The sequence below is a fragment of the Mixophyes fleayi genome, chromosome 9, assembly GCF_038048845.1.
Source record: "Mixophyes fleayi isolate aMixFle1 chromosome 9, aMixFle1.hap1, whole genome shotgun sequence".
In the NCBI taxonomy this organism is placed as follows: domain Eukaryota; kingdom Metazoa; phylum Chordata; class Amphibia; order Anura; family Limnodynastidae; genus Mixophyes; species Mixophyes fleayi.
In genome coordinates this window covers 29,788,395-29,795,373 of record NC_134410.1, presented here as the reverse complement: position 1 = coordinate 29,795,373, position 6,979 = coordinate 29,788,395, and the positions used below count along the sequence as shown (strand labels likewise).

The following is a 6,979-nucleotide window of genomic DNA, read 5'->3' as shown; positions in this document are numbered from 1 at the left end:
TAGTGGCGTGTGTTAGTCTGTCTGTGTGTGTGTGGAAAAAATAAAACCAAGCTGCAACGCCACCTGCTGGGCGGAGTTATACACTGACCTACTAAATTCTTAGTGTGTGTGGGGAAAAAAATCAGAAAGGGCTGAAATTTGGTATACTAAGATGTTTTTAATTTGTTAATTTAATTTGTTAATTGTTAAAAGTGTTTATAAAGATTTAAAAAAAATATATATATTTCTTGAAGGAGAAGTGACAGTTGGGAGTGGTTGGTGGTTGCCGGGGGTGACAGTGGGGAGTGGTTGCCGGGGGTGACAGAGTGAGAGGAGTGTGATACTCAGGACCGCTGAGAGAGATTCCTGTGTCTGGATAGACATCTGGATAGTTGTGGCAATGAAAATGAAGGATGAGGTGATGGAGAAGAATGATGAGGTGGTGACGTGGACAAAACCACGTTAAAAAAGGGTGCTTACGTCGGGAAGTAACGCTTTTCCCCTGAGGACGCCTGGGCTAGGCCCAAATGCATGACAAGAACCTTTTTAACACCTTAAGTAGCTTGATTTGACTAGAATGCATGAGTATCATGCACGGGTTAACTTGTGTGTGTGTGTGTTATATATATATATATATATATATATATATACACACACATTTCTAAAGCTAGGGGGGTGGGGAGAGTGAAGGGAGGGGAAAGGAGTAGGGGTGTGTTTCCAATTATTTTTGAACATTAATGCAATAATCCCACATATATACAGTGTATATATTTATTTTTTTCCGTTTAAATATCAAGTTTAAATACCTTTTTTAAGCATGCTTCATACCAATTTGTCTTTTATATTCCTTTAAATCTTTATCTCCTTTTCAAATGCTCTCCTTTTGGCAAACAAAAATGTCTGCTATGAAGACACTGTCAGCATGTTGTGTGATGTCAGAGGGGGAGAAGGAGGAGGTCACTGTGCAGATAGCATTCAGAGGGGTGTTCCGTAGCCCCTCTGCTCATTACATCATGTGTCATGTGACTGTCATTGCTATGGTAGTCCAGAATCCTAAATCATTACTAGCAGCCTTAGATGCAAAAAACAATGGGGGAAATACTTAATTATTTCATAGGATTACTACTTTAATATAGTAGGAATATATCCTTGTCCCAGGGCCAGTATATCGTAAGGAGTTATTTTTAGAGTAATAAGCAAGATAGAAATAGGTAAGCATAAGAGAGCTGACCAGTGGTCCAAACAGATATTTATCTATAGCATGTCCTCAGGTATATTTTTAATTTCTCTCCAAAAGGTAGAAATCTGGGGACGCATCCACCAAGCATGATAGCCGTAATCTCTTTGGCCAAAACCTTGCCAGCACTAAGATGACGTGGACTGGAGAATATTATTAAGTTTGATTATGCCCCATGTACCGCCTTGTGTAAATCTTATAGGCATTTTCTTTAATTAAATTAGATAGAGAGGTCTTAGGGGCACATTTATCATTATTCGGCAAAAGTGAGAAATAGTTATCAATCCTTATCGCAAGGATAAGGATTGAACTATTTCTCACATTAAAAAGGGAACACAGAAACAGCAGTTAAGAAAAACTGCTGTTTCTGTGATAGAAAAAATCACACTTGCCTCCCTCTTCGGACGCGCTGTCTCGGGATCTCCTCTTCTTCCTTCAATTGCGCATGTGCAGTGTACATGCGCACAAAGTCCCCACTCTGTCTCTGCAACTATCGTTGCAGAGAGAGCGCGCTGAGTGACAGGGAGGGATCATGTGATCCCTCCACACATGCGCTGTCCAGCTCTGCTCTCCGGAGCAGAGCTGACAGCAGTGGATGTCTTCAATTCGGATGATGAAAGCTGGCGTACATTATCAAGACAAGTTCCCGAAAAAAAACATTTTTCGGGACTTGTTAGATTGCGGCCAGGAGCAGTCACTATTCTGTTGAATGGTGACTGCTCGCAAAAACGATCAGGAGTGCAAAGCAGCAGATATCCATGATATCTGCTGCGATGCACCTTTAATAAATTTGCGGAGGGCACATCGGGACTTTAATTCCACGGTAAGTGCACAATAGTGCACTACCGTGATTTGTTAAATATCATCATCATCATCACCATTTATTTATATAGCGCCACTGATTCCGCAGCGCTGTACAGAGAACTCATTCACATCTGTCCCTGCCCCATTGGAGCTCACAGTCTAAATTCCCTAATATAGACACACACTCACACACAGACAGAGAGGGAGACAGACAGGTAGAGACTAGGGTCAATTTTGATAGTAGCCAATTAACCTAATAGTATGTTTTTGAAGTGTGGGAGGAAACTGGAGCACCCGGATGAAACCCACGCAAACACAGGGAGAACATACAAACTCCACACAGATAAGGCCATGGTCGGTAATTGAACTCATGACCCCAGTGCTGTGAGGCAGAAGTGCTAACCACTGAGCCACCGTGCTGCCCAAATATGCCCCCATAACCTATTATTATGTGTAGAAAGGGTATGTTTTCTCATAAATGAGTAATAACATAGAATTTCTCATAGGGGATGAAACATCTGAACAGTTGATCCCTCGGTGGTATTAGTATAAATTAAATGTTTGTCAGATAGTGAGGTGAAAGAGTGCCGTGATGCTCCATCTATAAAGACATAAGCTAATTAAGGACCTTGTTTCAATTTCTTCCACGAGTGGAGTTCTACAGGAGAAAAGTCCAGAGGAAAACTAAGGTTAGAAGATTAACAGAATCTCCAGATTGAACGGGAAAATTTTACAATAGTGTTGCCATGATTTGCCAAATCCTTATTTGTTCCCAAAGGGGCAAAGAGTGGATACCAGCAAGGCTGCTCCTAGTCTATAAGTAGCTTCCGTTCTAACACAACACTGCAACCTTTTATATATTTGTTGTTGGTGTCAAATTACACTTCTGCAATGACTGATCCCTATTTCTAGTGTGTTTTTAGCAAATAGTGTTTGGAAAACCTAAGTCAGCGTTCCCAAAAGCTGTAAAACAAGTTTGTGGAAAAATCTATAGGTGGCAGTGAGTGAACAATTCGAGTGACACAACTGTTCAGTCTGACATGACTAGAAAAAGGTGACCGATGTTTGCAGGATACCTTGGCCTGTGCTGACTCCTTTAGGGAGAATCTGAAGAATGTGGCAGCTATGCCCACTTAGAAAGAGAAGAAGACAAGGACAGAGGAATTTGTAGGACAAACCTGTTTGGTTCCCTGAAGGGCACAGCAATCTCTGCTCCTCCCAGTCTTGAAACCTGGGCTTGGCTCTTTCAATACACCACAGTCGGTGCTCTCACAGGTAAACTTGAGTCACATTTAGCTGACAGTTTAGGAGACGGGTATTACAGTCACAACTCTACTTGGGATCACACTAAAAGAAGGTCTGAATTTTAACACCAGGAACTTATAATTCACCACATTCCAGGTATGAATTATATTAGGAGTAATCTAGTTTTACCATTTTTAAAGTTTTTCCATGCAAGGTTTTACAGAAACATAGATCCCTGATTCTTTTGTATAGCTTGTTTATACATCTCATAATGCTGTTTAGTCTTGCACTTATAATTAGATCTGTACAGTAATTATGTTTTTTTATTATTATTATTTTTCTTTGCATCTTAGTAGTAGGTGTTTGAATATATTCTGTAGAAATGTATTAAATATTGCATATATCCGTTACATAGACTAACTCTAATAACACTATAAGTAACTGCATATATTTATAATTTACATTCTAACTAAATTTGTCTGTGTTCATTATGATTATTTTAAGTGCTGTTTGCTTGTAAATTTAGTACATATTTAGCATCATTTAACATTAGTTTCTTGCATCTATAGAATTAACTAGCAAAGCTTTCAACGATTAAGTGTATGCTCTGTTTATTCTTAATTGCATTCTTTTACAAGTACATTTAGTTTAGCTGTATACTGTTTTTAATTGTTGTGATTTTATTTTGTAAGCATGATTGTGTGAAGTATGAACCAATTTAAGAGTATTTTTTATTGTTGTTTTGTGACGTTGTATATTGTCCTCTAACTAAGGCTTGTAAGCACGTCTCTCTCTTTGTTTTCTTGGCTGTTAGATGAGGTTTAAACTGGGATTTCTTGTGTTTGTCTAAATACAGTGTATGACAAATGTTTTTAGTTGGTCAAGCTGTTGGTACAGCTATTATATCTGAAGGAAAGGAGTGTAACTGAACAGTAAAGACCTTGCTAAAGTAGTGTAAATGTGAATTAATGGTCTCATCTACATATACAAATTGTACCAGCACATCTTTGTTTAATGAAATGCAGCCAGTATGAAAATAAGCTAATTATTGTTAGAACTATGAATGCACATCATTCTATGGCTATATTATTGATATACTTAATAGATCTTTGTTTTGATCATCCTAGCTTCTATTGGAAATCCGAAAGGAATTGGGTACATAAAATAATAATTTCATAATAAGTTAAGAACCAATATCAAGATTGATGGGTTTGCAGAGTTCTAGCCACTAGCCCTATGAGCTGACATTTCCCTTCATCTCTCTTCGTAATGCAGAATGCCTCTTTGGCTGAAAGAATAATTCCACCCCAAACTGAATGATCCTGTAATCTAGATTCACATTTACAACATCAGGAATTTAATGTATAAGGATGTGCTTGTTACCTACCAGAATATATATTGTGCACGTAGACTACATTCAGTTAGTACAGGGCACTGTTAATTAGCAGTGCTTCTTAAGAAAATGATTTAACATGAGGACATCCCACTGGAGCACCGTGGCTCTGCTTATAGTTTATATTCGTTGTAATAGGCACTTGTGGACTAAGGGGCCTATTTATTAAGGTATCTTTAGCCTTAAATCCCTCAAAAATAGGGGATTGGGGAGAGCATTGCGGTAAAGGGATCTTCGGATCTCTCATCGCAGATTACCTGCTCTCCTCTCTGGTCACTATTGCAAGTATGTCTCTCTGCATTCACAAAGCAACTTTGCTATAGTGACAGGAGAGTAGAGCCAGACAACGGGACTATTAAGGTAAGTGAAATCATCGCCGGGACAGTCTTATATCGGAAGCGCTGTCCCGGGATGATTTTTTAAAAAGTGGGACCGAAAATTCATCTATCATCTTTGCGATGATGTATGATTATTAACAGAGCAAAACTCCATTAATTAATAAATATGAGCCTATCTAAAAAAAATCCACCTATAAGTGTACTAAGAAGAAATTCTTTACACTTATTCTGCTATTAAAACTCTAGCACAGTGGATTCACCCATTCTATGCCAGTAATCTATTATTTGGGAGCTTTTAATTTAAACATGATCAACATCCTTCCTAAATCTTTGTCTAACCTTATGCTGGACAAGCTCCACTGAATAATCCCGGCCCCCACTTCCCCCCCTCCTGTTTCCCCCTCCCTCTCTCTCCTCCTATTTTCTTTCCCCTTTCAATAATGTAGCAACATTGTCACTTTCTATCTGGTCTATTCGAAAATATTCTTTGCAGTCCTGAGTGGGACCCTTCCTAAATTTTCCTAGTCTGATGAATGAACCGTTTTACTTGTGATGCAAGCTATCTGAATGTTGTTAATGAAGATACAGCCTACAATAGTGTTGAATTGTGTTCACTTTGCACTATATATATGCTATATTATTTTCAATTAAAAAATGATTATAGAAAAAAATACATTTAGTAGATTCTTTAAATATATCACATGATACTTCACTTGAATGTATGATTGTTATTTGATAGCTTTTTCTCTTGTGTTATGTTTGCAGTTGTATTTACACACTTATCGAAGGGATACTATGTGATAACCTTCTATATCCAGGAACTATAGTGGTAAATATTTGTAGACCTTGTATTTATTTACCAAGAGCACAGATATATTGCACTACAGACCTGAAAAAATATCTAGCCTCAAATTGGCTCTGTCTTATTTTTACACTACATCTCACATGATCTGTCTTCCCTGTAAGAAGGTGGGGCTCTCCAGAAATTCACTTTGATGTTCTACATCAACAAGGACAACCTTGTTTTATCGTACATACAAATCTATGAGTGGTGTCTGCGCCTCTTTTAAGTTATTCATTTGGCACTGGAGGTTTGACCAGCAGCTCTACACTGGTTTTACACTGACTGTAATGAATCGGTCAAGCCTTGTGTTTGTCTGTTTATAATTACAAGTTATGCAGATGCTAAGCTGTCCACTCAGGGTGTTATTTTGGTTAGTTAGTTGGACCAAATTGACCAATCAGTGTACCATGTTTGAGCACATCCTAACTTACTTCCGTCCAATTCTTTAGGATCAGATTCAATTTGGTATTGAAAATTATTGAACATTGGGGAGTTTATTGTTTGACCCAGAAGTGAAGGAGTCTATGGGCTAGATTTACTAAGCTGCGGCTTTGAAAAAGGGGGGATGTTGCCTATAGCAACCAATCAGATTCTAGCTTTCATTTATTTAGTACCTTCTACAAAATGACAGCTAGAATCTGATTGGTTGCTATAGGCAACATCCCCACTTTTTCAAACCCGCAGCTTAGTAAGTCTAGCCCTATGTCTACATTGCAATCAAATTAGCGCAATTGGGCCACACATTTGGCACAATTAAAGGAGAGTATTCTTCTGGGTACTGCTATTTACATGGCAGCTGTTTTAGTAAATGCCTACCCACTAGCATTGACTTAAAAGGCTGCCATGTAAATGGAATTGCACAGAAGTCTATTTTTATTTTGCGTTATATCCCTAGGGAACATTGCTTGGAAATCCCCCAAATTCTTGTTCAAGTAAAGAATCTGGTAGACTTGCCTCTGTCTTGGCACATGCAAGTACACAAACTAAGGGAATTCTGTGCAGTGTGAAACGGGACCAGATTTCGGCTGTATGGTGTTTAAAATGTGATTGCTATGCAGATTATAATACAATTATTGGAGCGTCAGAAAAACGAGGTGCCCTGATTCCATATGAGGGCAGGGCCTCTTAATTATTTTGTT

General features: G+C 38.4%; 1 protein-coding gene and 1 long non-coding RNA gene across 7 annotated transcripts in view; one reads left to right on the top strand and one right to left on the bottom strand.

Moving 5' to 3' along the window:
* LOC142102363 (uncharacterized) overlaps positions 1-6,979 on the bottom strand; it is a 107,361-nt gene that overhangs the window by 20,870 nt on the left and 79,512 nt on the right. The window lies entirely within an intron of this gene.
* Positions 3,285-6,979, top strand: part of ZNF185 (zinc finger protein 185 with LIM domain) — a 113,401-nt gene continuing 109,706 nt past the window's right edge. For 3 of the 5 annotated variants that reach the window (XM_075187183.1, XM_075187184.1, XM_075187182.1), the window contains exon 1: positions 3,286-3,421. The gene's annotated coding sequence lies outside the window, so the exon portion shown is untranslated. Of the gene's footprint in view, positions 3,422-6,979 lie in introns of all 5 variants that reach the window. The other 2 variants (XM_075187186.1, XM_075187185.1) reach the window with 1 other exon arrangement.